We start from the raw sequence: 14,670 nt of genomic DNA, 5'->3' as shown, positions 1-14,670 counted from the left end.
CATACAACTAAGTTTTTAGATAGTTTATATAGGAAAACAACAAGATTTTATTGATTTTGATGAAAAGCATACAATAGATTTTACTCCTCTGTTGTAGAAAGGTGTCTCAACCTAAATTCCCAAGAAGTTCCATCTCAAAAATATGGTCGTGAATGTTGGGATTCAAATCTTGCACTTTTTGCACAAAAAATTGCATTATGCAACAAATGTTAACAAAATTTCTAAAACTTTAATCCTAGACTCCACCTAGGACCTAGGAGGTTATGACCATATTTTAACTTTTATTAAACCTCCTAGACTACTTTTTCCCATTTCCATCTTAGAAATTGCCCATAAATAGCTAAGGTAGACAACTAGGTTTCTAACACACCTAATGACACCTTGCCTTAAAAATAAGATATTATTTCTAATAGTAGATTCAAGAGCCAAGTACTACCCTATCCCTTTATCTTTGATCATCTAATGTTCTTAAAATGGATGAATTTGAGGGTGATCTTGCACCAGAGAGAGAGAGAGAGAGAGAGAGAGAGAGAGAGAGAGAGTATGGGATGGGAGAGCATGGGATAGGGAGAGAGAGATAGAGTAGGGGATGTGAGAGGGTGGGATAGGGAGAGAGGGATGGAGAGAGAGAGATAAGGGGGGTGTGATATTTTTCACATATTGCATACACACTATAGTGTGTGCACACTTTATATTGTGTGCACACTTGTGTATGCACTATATGAAAACACCAAATAATGTTTACAAGGAAAGTGTGGGTCAGTACTAACCCATATTCTCTTGTTTTTCTTTTGTGTTTCTTGTTGTTCTGATAGAAAACATGAGTTTGATGCTATTGGAAGCTAGCATATGCCAAATTCAATCATTAGCAAGTAAAAAGTCACCAACTCATGAATCTCTCTCACCATTTGTCATGGGATTGAACTATATTCTCCTTTAACTTGGAGTGGGAAGTAAACCCTAGTCCCAAGCTTATCTTGTCCCATTGACCAATCAAACATTCTTGAGCATGACAAATGGAATTGACCCTAAGAGTCACTAAATGTCATAGGGTAAGGATCTTTGATAGGACATATCTTAGAGCTCCTATAAGGTATGAATGTAATTCAAGGTTCTCTAGTATCATGTTTTTGACACCTACAATATCCTCTCTCTCTTTTCAAAGATTGGATTCCTTTTGGATTTTGTGGCCCCATCTTGGGTGATGCTAAAACTTGTAGTGTTGGCTAGTACAAAGTTGCCAACTAGTGAATCTCTCCAACCGTTTTTCATGGGATCAAACTATCTACTCCATTAGCTTGGAGTGGTTAGGTAAACCCTAGTCCCAAACTCATCTTATTCTTTGATTGCTCAAATGTTCTTGGGCACACAGAACAAAATTAACCCTAAGAGTCACTAAATGCCATATGATAATGATCTTTGATAGGGCATATCTCAAAGCTTGTGCAAGGTATGGATGTAACTCTAGGTGCTATAGGATCATGTTGTCAACATCGACAAAAAACTCTCTTACTTTTTGGAGATTGGATTTTGTTTGGATTTTGTAGCCCCATCTTAGTGATGGTAAAACTTGTATTGTTAGCTAGTGCAAAGTCACCATCTAGCAAATATTTCTAACTATTCATTGTGGTATCAAGCTATCTACTTCATTAGCTTGAAGTGACTGGGTAAACCCTAGTCCCAAGCTCATCCACTCTCATTGATCACTTGAACATTCTTGCACATGCCAAAGTGAATTGACCCTAAGAGTCACTAAATGCCATAGAGAAACAATCTTTAACGGGGCATATCTCAAAGATCATATGAGATATGGATGAAATTTTGCATGCTATATGATCATGTAGTTGACACCTACAATAGCCTCTCTCACTTTTTGGAGATTGGATTCCATTTGGATTTTGTGGCCCCATCTTGGGTGATGTTGAAACTTGTAGTGTTGCCCAGTACAAAGTTGCCAACTGGTGAATCTCTCTGACCATTTATTGTGGGATCAAACTATCTACTCCATTATCTTGGAGTGGATGGATAAAGCCTAGGCCCAAGGTTTTCATGTTGCATTGACTGCTCAAATATTCTTAGGAATGTTGAACAAAATTGACCCTCAGAGTCACTAAATTCCATAGTGCAGTGATCTTTGATAGGGCATATCTCGAAGCTCATACAAGGTATGGATGCAATTTTGGTTGCTACAAGATTATGTTTTCAATACCCAAAATAACCTCTCTCACTTTTGGATATTGGATTCCATTTAGATTTTGCAGCCCCATCTCAAGTGATGTTGAAACTTGTAGTGTTGGCCAATACAAATTCACGAACTGGTAAATCTCTAACCATTCATCATGGGATAAAACTATTTTCTCTATTATCTCAAAGTGACTAGGTAAACCCTAGTCCCAAGCTTGTCCTATTCCATTGGCTGCTCAAATGTTCTCAAGTATGTCGAACAAAATTGACCCTGAGAGTCACTAAATGCCATAGGGAAACGATCTTTGACAGGGCATATATCAGAGCTTATCTGAGGTATGGATGCAATTATAGGTGCTAAAAGATCATGTTTTTTATACCTAAAATAACATCTCTCTCTCTCTCTCTCTCTAGAGATTGGATTCTAGTTGGATTTTGTGGCCCCATCTTGGGTGATGCTAAAACTTGTAGTGTTGTCTAGTACAAAGTCACCACATTGCAATTTTTGCATTTTGTCCCTATAACTAATATGCCTCTTTTTGTCCCTAGACCCATTTGAACAACTTCTTGGCAACTTAGATTCTTTTGGCATTTTGGATCCTAATCAACCAACATTACATTTATGAGTTCTAAACACTTGAACAAGATGCAAAATCACTATTTAGGACATAGTTGGATCATTTATCACTTACCAATGACTTGTACGGACTTTGACCCACTTTGACCACCTAATGTCCCTTATTGTTTATTAGCTTGCACATACCTAAACAAGTCTTAGTCAAACCAACTTAGTCTAACCACACCAACACACCACCTTGACTTGGCTAGAGTCACAATAATCCTCAAAGCAAAAAAAAAAACAAATCCAAAACTAGGGTTAGGTGTCCTAAACTAGGATAATGAGAAACAAAAGATATCCAAGAAAAAACATAACAACTATATCTATAGGAATCATAAGAAGAGCATATATAATATGTTTCCATTAATGAAGCTCTCAAAGGGATGGATAAGAAAGCAATATTGATATCAAATTCCATGAATAAATTTTAAAAAATTATTTCAATTCTTCTCATGTTCTAAAGATAAAGCATATAAAAACTCTTAACATGTTTATGATGACACTAAGATTCAAGCTTAGACATTTATATAACACAGCCAGTTCAAGAGTTAAACTTTGATGCTAATTGTATAACAATAATAAGAATTCAATTTTCACCATTCTCATCCCAATTATAACTCTAAATAAGTTACTCATAACTTGTATAATTTAAATACAAAGTAATATCATAGTCTTATTCATATGTCAAAAGATATTATCAAAGCTTATTATAATGATTCCTACCCTTATTATGGATGCAAATTACATTAAAATGAAATACATGAAATACTTAAAACATAAACAAGGAAAACAAGATATATATTATGATAACCAATAATGTCATACATGAAAAAATTGATGCATCAAAGTTGTAAGTCTAATAATTTCATGAATCAAATATATATCATAAATCAAATACAAATTGTCATATATACATCTAATATATGTCAAAAATGTCCACTAACATAAAATCCAAGATATATGTGCACTAATGCCTATATATGTGTCATTCATGTATCTTCTCATTCCCATGAGGTGAAGGAAACAAATCCCTAGAGGTATTTGGTCATTGCATGGAGGGAGATGATTAGGATGATGGGGTCTTCCTCACATGTTTTCCTATCCTCTTGGTTAGGCTCCTCTCTAATAGGAGCTGATATAAAAATAGTATATATGAATAAATAATTATTATACATTGAAATCAAATATATGTACATACAAAATTAATTATTTTCTTACCTCTATCAAATAATTACTCTATACATCCATCTCAAAGGCTCACAAACAAGTGAGAGTAACAAGGCTCTACAAAAATTCAATCAATATAATAACTTAGTCATACTTATAATACCATTTTAAATTTCAATACTAACTATTATAAATAACAACTAAAACTATGAAAACTCTTTCATACCTTGGTCAATGACTTTGAACTAGCCATCATGGTAGAAACTCCATGATCAGATAGACTAACAAAGATGAGGAGGAGTCAGATGTCAAAAACTACAAATCATATAATACAATTTACATGTTTTTATATAGAATATAATATAATCAATTGAATTAAATTAACATGAAAACATAAACCTCTATGAATTTGGTATCATGCCTAGGCTCAGAGTCCCTTGTGAATGTCAATGGTCTAGTAGAGAACTAATGCATATGGATAAATTTGGATAAATTTTTCTATCAATCCTTCATATGACTACTTAATAAATATATTTATTAATTTAAATTATTAAATTGATGCATACCTATCGAATCATCGATGAGATGCAAAATTGGGTTGAGAAATCTATACTAGGGCCATCAACACTCTTACCTTGAATTTGAAACAATGTCAAGATATGCTAATTAATTATTCATTCACTATAAATATGAAATATGATCAAATTAGTTTATTATAATTGTAACTTACCTGTGTGTCAATTCCAAATCAGTCACTTAGGAACTCATCAATGACTAGATCATCATCCATAGTGTCTCCAATGTGACTGAAAAATGTGCATAAGGATCTACATAACATGCACATATGACCATGACACAAACAAGGCTCCTCCTCAACTAATGGAATGGCGCAATGAATGAGGGTCTATGTAAAAGCATTAATAGTCCCTAAGTACTACTCTCTACATGTTCCTTCACAATTGAAGGAATAATGATATGCTCACCCTATGGCTTGACAACAAGTTCCATAACAACATTAGGATCACGATGTGCCCCCAACTTCTCAAATGATGACTCCCCACTTCTACCCTAGGAATCTAACATGTCAAAATAATTGGGGATCTCTCTAAGGACAAATTCATAGTACAATTTTTTTAAGAAATACATTGGAACCTCATGATTATTGTAGGGAGGGGAATCAAAGACCATCCACTATCTATCCAAAAATTTATTTCTAATATTATTATTTATGTACTAGTTGATGGGGAAACTTTTAGTTGTATGTTTAACAATGTCTTGTTCTCTTGGCTTTTTAAAAAATGCACATATGTTACCTTTTTTTATGTCCTTTTTTCTTACATCTTTATAGAATAATTTGTTCACATAATATCTTCTTTTTTCTTCTCTCAAAAGCTACATGGCTCATAATGGACTCAAGGGAGGATGTCAATTTTTCTCTCATAGGATTAGTTTTTCCACAAGATTTCAACCTACCAATGATTCCTTCTAATTCATTTTTCCCTCTTTCTATTTCATTCATTATATTGCCTTTGTGCCAAGAGGAGGTATTTTAATCGGTGGAGGTTGTGAAAGTTCTTACTCTTCCTCACAAGGGTTTTCATTTTTTTTTATTAGGATAGGGATTTGGTGGTTGATTATTCACATTTCATGATAAGAAACTAATTGTATTTTAAATATATATTTAAAAACTTGAAGCAAAACTAAAAAAAATACAAAACAATACAAAAAAAAGAGTAGCAAACATTCTTGATGATTTTGATCTTGATCTCCAACGACAAGGAGGCATTTTTAGGAGGAAAGAGAGAAAATACTAGACCTTCTACAAAAAACGTGCATGATTTTGGGAATATAGAAGGAAACCAACAAGAAGAAACGACAGAAAAAAGAGATGGGATGTGGGTTCGAGCCCATAAATATTAGTTCCAAAAAGTACGCACACACTTTAGCATGTGCACACTATTGCAAATTTGAAAATAATAAGTTGTTTGTCATATTTTTGGCAACACAACTCGGTGCATTCTCCCTATTGTATAGATTGAAGCAAGCACCAAAAGAATGGTATCAAAGGTTATATTCATTTTTTGATTAAGATTAGAGTTTTTAGAACAATTGAAAACAATAATCTATATCTGAAAAGTGAATCTAAGAACATGGTGTTCATTGCTAATTTTTTTGCGGATGATATTATACTTATTGGAAATGATTTATATTGCAAATCATTCGTTGATCACATGAGAAAGGAATTTGAAATGTCTATGTTTGGTGAGATCAATTTATTATTGGCTTTACAAGTTCATCAAACAAAAGATGGTATTTATGTGACCTAGTCCAATTATGTTAAGGAGATTTTGAATACATTTTGGATGGATGTGTTAAGGCTAGTTAGTACACCTATGGTGACTGGATGAAAATTATCTAAGGAGGACACTACTACTAAGGTAAATGAGACACAATATAGATCAATGATTAGGAAATTATAATATGTTATGCATAGTAGACCTAATATTGGTCATGTATTCGGAATGGTTGTAAGGTTTTCTACTAATCCTAAGGAAACATATATATGACTATTGTTACAAGGATATTCAAACATCTAAAAGGGACTAAAGATTTTAGACTATTGTACAAATAAGTTGGTGAATTCACACTTAGACTATACACTGATGTAAATTGGGATGGTAATGTGGATGACAAAAAAAAAGTAAAATTGTAGGAGATTTCTTCTTAGGAGAAAGATTGATTACATGGTTGAGTAAGAAATATAGATGCATATTACAGACACTACTAAAGTTGAGTATGTTGTTGCTACAATTAATTGTTCTAATATTTTCTAGATTAAGCAATAGTTGGAAGGAATGCGAGAAGACGTTAATTAATGAGTATGTTAATACTTATTGTGATAATACTAATGCAATAAATATATCAAAGAATCTAGTGACATGCATGTAAAAACTAGGAAAATATCTATCAAGTATCACTACTTGAGAGAGAAAGTACAAGAGAAGAAAGTGAGGCTTGAATATATTAAATCTATAGAAAAAATTTCAAAAATTTTTACTAAGAAATTTCATGAGGATTCTTTTGATTATTTAAGAGGCAATTTAAGGGTCCTTCCTCTATCCAAGATTCATTAAGAAAAGATGCATGTTGCGTCAATTCATGAATAATCACATATATTTTTATGAAGTTGATGTAAGAGCTCACTCTTTAGGAACTACTCCATTAAGATGTGTAAGTTATTGTAATGAAATTTTTGAAAATAGTACATGAAAGGTACAAGGAATTAATATAAGGTTTTATAAGTTCACATTTGAACTTATATTTACATTTGGAATATTTTTTAGGGGGGGTTGGGGTGGAGAAGTAATAAGGAGAAAAGAATTGGAAAAATGAGAGAATAAAAAAAGATGTAGAAGCTACCTAGGGGGAGAGATGGACAAATAGAGATAAGTGGCCAAAGTAATTATGAGACAATTAGATAGCTACTAAAAATATAAGAATACCCAAAGTGGGAGAAATTGTGAAGATCAAGTTGTTGAAGATACATACCAAGTGAACCTAATGCTGAATTTTTTTGTAGAGAACCTAAATAAACTCAAAGAGCTAAAATACTATATTTTTGTCAATGCATACATTTGATTTTCTTATTTGTAATGTTTTATAATGTAAAATCTTATGTTTATGGGTTTCCATCAATGCCAAATGGGGATATTATCAGCCCCAAACTAATAATGTTGTTAAATTGTATATAAAAGAGTCATATCAGCTGTTATATTTTCATTGATGTCAAACTTTAATTGGTTATAAATTGTGCTAATTCAATAGAGTGCCATATCATTTTATTGATAAAGAGGATTTGATTGAGGAAGAGGATTTTGGGAAAGTATGATGGTGAAAGAGTTGATAAGTATTGGTATTCAACGGGTACTTGAATGAGTTGGACTATGAAATTATAATGTGTTTAATTATTTTACAATCATGCAATATTGTGTTTAAGATCATGTATTCACTGAACTACACAAGTTACATTGAGAAACTAGCTGAAAGAAGAGATACACTATTTACCAAGTTCTAACAAAGAGAAGTTAAATTTTAGTGTTAAATGAGTAATTTCAATTTTAACCAAGTGATATATTTCTTGAGTAAAGTTGCAATGTTCACAGAGTGAAGAAAAAAGTAAAAGATTAATCTGAGAATGTTCAAGAAGATCAAAGGATAAAGTCAAAGTTACTTGTGAGATATACCATTGGAGAAATGTAATGAAAATATAATGAAGGATATTTACATAAGATGAAGATGCATACAAAGCTCAAGGAAGTTCTATTTTTTGATTGACTAAATTCATTGAATATGAGATCTAGAATCATGTGCTTAGTCAATAAAACATTGAACGATCTAGATGACAAAAGTTAGCAATGTAAGGAGATGAATGAGACTATTTTTGGTTGTATATTGTTCACTAATATTGCTAGTGATGTATGATTTTTTGTTAAAGTGAAGAAGGAAGAAGAGAAAGGTGAACCAAGCATAAAAATAGTGAAAATATCAAGTAGAGGAATTAACGAGTGATAGTGAAAGTTTGTGAATAAGCTAGACAAAGATTAGAAGGAAAAAAAATGAGTGAAGTAGAGATTTAAAAAAGAAAGGTAGTGATAAACCTAGTAGGCCATTAAAGTGAGTATTAATTTCTTACCATTGTAGTAGATAAAATATCTTAACTAAGTGGACCTAACAAATCTTTGAAATCCTATATGGTAACATTGATTAGTAATGTATGTAAGTCTCTTAGAGAAGACCACTCTTTAGTAATGACAAGGAATAATAAATTCTAGATGATCTTTGGTAAAAATCCTCTAACTAGGTCAAACTAAATATGTGCATGTAAATAATTGATGAGGTTGGCTCCTAGTAGAGCTCACTTCAGACGGATGAAATTTTTGGGTTGCCAGTTCCTAGGTGGTATTTACCTTTACATGGTTTCCATGTTAAACATTTGTGTCAAATGTGTGAATTCTTATGTCTTTAAAAGTTTAATTTCATGCTATATGTTTACTTTTGCAACTCAGTATAATCTAACTTATTACTCTAATACTCGGTACACATAAGGAACAAAGAGATAATAGTTTGAAGTAAACTTGGTTAAAGTTGAATTTGAGAAATTGAATTGGGTTATTGAGAAATTGTTGTGAAAGTTTATGAAGTTTGAATTGGTACAAAAAAGTTTTAAAGGACTATAGGTATAACTAGCTAACATTATTAAATAAGTAGAATTTTAGAAAGAAGAGACTAATGAATTAATAATGCAAAAAACTATTAATTAAATTAATTAAATTAAGATATTATTTAATTTTAAAATAAAATAATGATAAAATAATAAAATAATTAATGAATATTTAGAACGTTCAAGAATCTCTAAAGCTCCTAGTAATAATTTCAAGAATATTATTATTTGAAACATTGCATAAAAAATCTATCTAGATAGAAAGGAAAAACACATATACAACATTGTTAAGTCTAACTCATGAAGGCTCCCCATTGAAACATGCCTATGTACTAGTTTTCCTTTCTTCAAATCTTGATCTATGTGGTTGGTCAAATAGAATAATTAAAAATTAAATTTTGTGCATATAAAGTGAGGTGTTACATCTATAATCTCATTTACACATACATAAAACAACTAATATGATAGAGTACATTCATTTAACATCATCTACTAGTCATGTCACATGGTATGCAATAATAAATATAGAACATCAATATATAGTACAATATCCCTTAGGATCTCAAAACACATGATATATAGATACATCAAATGAATAGAAGTCTCCAAGATAAGAATACAAATGATAATGGTATAAATGTATCAATGAACATCCAACATCTATCAATATGAGGAGAACCCAAATGGTAAGAAGACACTACCTCATGACTGCATGGTCACCTAATTAGAATCCCACTCGAAACATGCAAGAGAGATAATGTATGATCCACACACAGATAATCAAATTATAAAACAATCCTAGGTAAGGAATCCTAATAACCAAATCTACCTCAAGGGTAACACAAACTAATGATAAAGAAAAAAATAACAAAATTAAAAAAGAAACTCATCCAAACCAACATCACATAACAAAATCAACAATAGATACCAAGTACAAATCAAATATCAAAATAAAAAAGATACAGCCACCTCCAAATCAATGTCAAGTGTTACAAATATAACAACCAATAGATAATAAATACCATCATTAAAAGTAAACCACCAATCACTAAATCCAACAATAAAAACACCTCCAATGAATAACATATATTTATTAATAAAAGGTAGTTGTCAACTATAACTGACATCCAATCAATAAATAATAACTCATAATAAATACACCATCAAAAGTAATTTCCAAAAAGTATACCACCAATTAAATACACCACCAGAGGAAAATATAAAGAAAACATGAAAGAGACTTCATTTATATACTATGGAGTGTCATAACATGATCCAACTCATAACATGAGCCAACTCTAACGTTACCTTGATAGTCTCTCAAGACCTTTGCTCCCTAGTGATTCTATGCGAAATGGGAATACCTTCTCATGAAGATGAGGAAACTAGTCATACCTCTCAAGGTATCATCTTATTCTAATCCTTAGTGGATTTTTATTTTTTGGAAAACCTTGTGGAATTATGATGGTTATGCATTGTATTTTCATTTTAAATGTTGAGGCTTTTCATTTTATATTTGGTAATTGCCAAACCTACAACAAGGCTATTTCATCTGAAGAATTTGTGGTTGAACTAGGAGAAGGCATGGGCACTAGTGATTGCATTGTACTGGTGGATGTGGAAGAATTTATTTGTAGCAATGAGGTAGAGATGGTTTACTTGTAGGAGGGTGGCCTCATACCGTATATGGAGGGTATGGTGAAGCACAATGAGAATGCCTTGATGTAGTTCTTCCAGACTTGGAAGGACAAAAAGGTGACTATTAATGGAATGGGATTTGAAAGCTTGGAGGAAACCATTGTGAGGGTTGGATAATTTACTATGGAAGGAAAGAACTAGTAGACATAGGCCAATGTTAATGAGGAAGTGAGTTTGTGGAAATTTTTCAAATTCAAGGAGGAACCAATGCGAATGTGTGGAGGGTTTTCATGGGAAGCCCTTCTTAGTCATTGGGACATCATCTATTATGCAATTATGTAGTATATCTCCCTAGAGGACCACTTTTAGGTAATCTATTATTACCACTTACCTATTCTAAATCACATCAAAAATATAGACCACATTTTCTTCCCATTTCTATTATTGCATTCACTACGAGATTGTATTTATAAGGCCAAGTGGAAACATGAGGAGTTAAAAAATTTCTACCTTATCCATTAGGGGCTTATGAATAAATTGTATATCCAACATCTAGCCCAAAACTTATCACTCTTGGTTAACCCTTTGGCCTTTATCAGTCCCCAAGTCTCTTTTGACCATGTCCTTGGCCCTAGCCACAAGAAATTCAATAAAACTCATTTCCCTACGATTAAAATTGACCTTGAGGTTAAAATTAGTCTCATAGAGTTAGATTCAAATACTAGGAAGGGTACACAAATTTCTAGGAGAACCAGTAAATGTCTTTGGTTGGAAAAAATTAAGCCCCCCAAACATGATTCCACCTCTAATTCTTTCAAAAATAATGTTAAACCTATGAAAAAGAAGAGACTACCTTAGGACATCAAGCTTGCCCCCACCCCTCTTAGCCCTTCCCATATCTTTGACATTCTTGAGGCTATCCCAACTAGAAGTGGGGAGGAAGATATCACATACCCAAGGAAAGAAACTACCAAAGATGTTGGGGAAAAAGGAGAGCATAGCCACAATAAGGTAAGATTAGAAAGGCTTTAGTAGTTTATGAGGGACCTAGTAGACAATCAAACTAGTATCTGCTAGAGATTCAAAACTTTGGTTTAGTTTTCCACCAAAGTGATACACTCTATGGCTACAACACTGTACTTTTTGTAGGTGAATAAATAGGAGAAGGACTTAGGAAAAGCTACTAAGACAACCCAATCCATCTATAGGTTTCTGGTGGAGGACTAGCTAAAGACTATCTTAGATAAACTAGTTAAGGTGGAGGGGTAGGATGTGGATAAGGATGTTCTTGAGGAAAAGGAGGACAAAAATGGGTAGGAAGAGGGAAGCTAGCCCTAGATCTAGTTTTTGTTTATTTTTTGTTTTTATTCTCATACCTACATGAACTTGATACCACATAGGGTTTTACTTTTTATGCTTATGTCAACTAATGAGACTAATAGCAATTATTTTTTAAGGTTTTATTGGTCTATTTTATAGTCTTTTCTGTATATTAGTTTAAGGACTGATAGCACTATTAATTATGCTACATGGATATATCTTATTTTTTGAAGTTTTAAGTTGGCATAGGTTAGATGATTGGGAGGTAACCTCTAGCTAATTCTTTAGCCCTTTTGTAATTTGGGGTTAGTGCCTCATTTTTTGGCTACTATCTAACACTTCAAAACATATCAAAGTATTGCATTTTAACTATCAAAGGGCTAACACATCTATAGAAGAGTCATATAGAACTTTAACAATTAAGTCTATAATGATAGAGATGGAGGGGTATTACATCATCTTCCCCTTAAAATAGGCTTAGTCTTGGAAGTTGACTATCACTACTAAGATAATAAAGATGAAATATACAATCAAAAAATAGCATTTGAAACACCACGTGTTATGAATCTATGTTTTAGTTTCATAGTTCTATTATTTTAAATTTTGTTGTTTATGTTTTATGTTGATAAGTCATGTTGTATAATCTTGTTACAAGTTTAACTACTTGTTAACTAATAGCACACAATATGCCCAAAGTTCCTAGTGTTGAAACTTGTGCTCTGATACTTGATGTAACATGCCCTACTTGGGAACCCAAAAGAAATAAATCTAATATGTTATAAAATTTAGAAAACTATATTAATTTTTTTTTTAAACAACATTAAGTATCAATGCAGAAGTAATATACACATACACAACATTTACAAAAATTCAATTAAAGCACAAATTTTATTCCTGAAGGGTTCCTTCACTTTGAGTCACATTTATGAAAGTTTTATTAGTAATTTTAAGTCTCAATTACATTGTCAATATTCATAAAATAAATAAACACATACATAATCTCATATACACATACATAAAACAATTGATATGATAGAGTACATTCAAATAACATCATGTACTACTCATGTCATAGGGTATGCAATAATAAATACAAGTACATCAATATACAATACAATATCCCATAGGATCTCAAAACACATGGTATATAGATACATCAAATGAATAGAAGAGTCCAAGATAAGAATAAGAAAGATAATGGTACAACTATATCAATGATCATCCAACATCTGTCAATATAGGGGGGCTCAAATGGTAAGAAGACACTACCTCTCAATTAAGCGGTCACCTAATTAAGATCCCACTCTCACCATAGAGGAGATATAATGTATGAACCACACACAAAAATTAAATCATAAAACAATCCTAGGTAAGGAATCTTCATAGCCAAATCCAACTTAAGGATAACACAAACTACTGATAAAGGAAAAAATAACTAAAGCCAAAAAGACACTCATCCAAATCAACATCACATACCAAAATCAACAACAATTACCAAGTACAAATCAAATATCAAAACAAAAAAGATACAACCACCTCTAAATCAATGTCAAGTGTCACAAGTACGATAACCAATAGATAACAACTATCATCAATAAAAGTATACTACCAATCACTAACTCCAACAATAAAAATACCACCAATGAATAATTGACTTCATTAATAAAAGTTATCTCTCAACTATAAATGACATCCAATTAATAAATAATAACTCTCAATAAATACACTATCAAAAGTAATATCCAACAAATACACCAATAAATACACCACTAGAGGCAAATATAAAGAAAATATGAAGGAGACTCAGGCTATATACTATGGAGTGCCATCATATGAGCCAACTCCAAGGTTACCCTAATAGTCTCTCAAAACCCCATTCCTGTAGTGACTCTACGTGGAACCACAATATCCTCTCATGAATATGAGGAAACTAGGCACGCCTCTCAAGGTATCATCCTATTCTCATCCTTAGCCTAAAAAAGAACTCAAGGTGGGGATGAGGAAAAATCTCAAAATCATCTTTTTAATTTATCTCACTGCATGGGGAGGAAAGTATTTTAATTACTATGTTATCACTTGTTATACAACTTACAATGAGTAACCCTAGCAATCAATTTGGGCCTCAACCCCATTGCAAGCCACTCCCATAAACATGCACCTAGACTACCTTCCCAAAACTTGAAAATCATGAAAGTAATATTGATCAAATTTAGTTCCTTAATAGGCAACCCAAAAATGAGATTGGTTCTTAAAATGAAAGTTCTCATAAATGCTCAACAAAAGAAATCTCAAAAATGCCTCTGGTGCACATGTTAATATAAATTATTATGCTAATATACTTATTTAAATGAATAAGTATTTGAATATCAAATCTCTTTGTGCATATAAAATATCATGCAATATTATCATGTTATTAATTTAAATAATCTTAAATTATGAATGATTTAATTAATAACATAAATGTATATTATTAGATTAAAGGGTATGTGCAGGATCATGGTGTGCCAAAAAGTGGCGATGT

Source organism: Cupressus sempervirens, chromosome 9 (assembly GCF_028749045.1).
Source record: "Cupressus sempervirens isolate cs-2001-9-10 chromosome 9, ASM2874904v1, whole genome shotgun sequence".
NCBI lineage: Eukaryota > Viridiplantae > Streptophyta > Pinopsida > Cupressales > Cupressaceae > Cupressus > Cupressus sempervirens.
Note: the sequence above shows the minus strand (reverse complement) of the source record.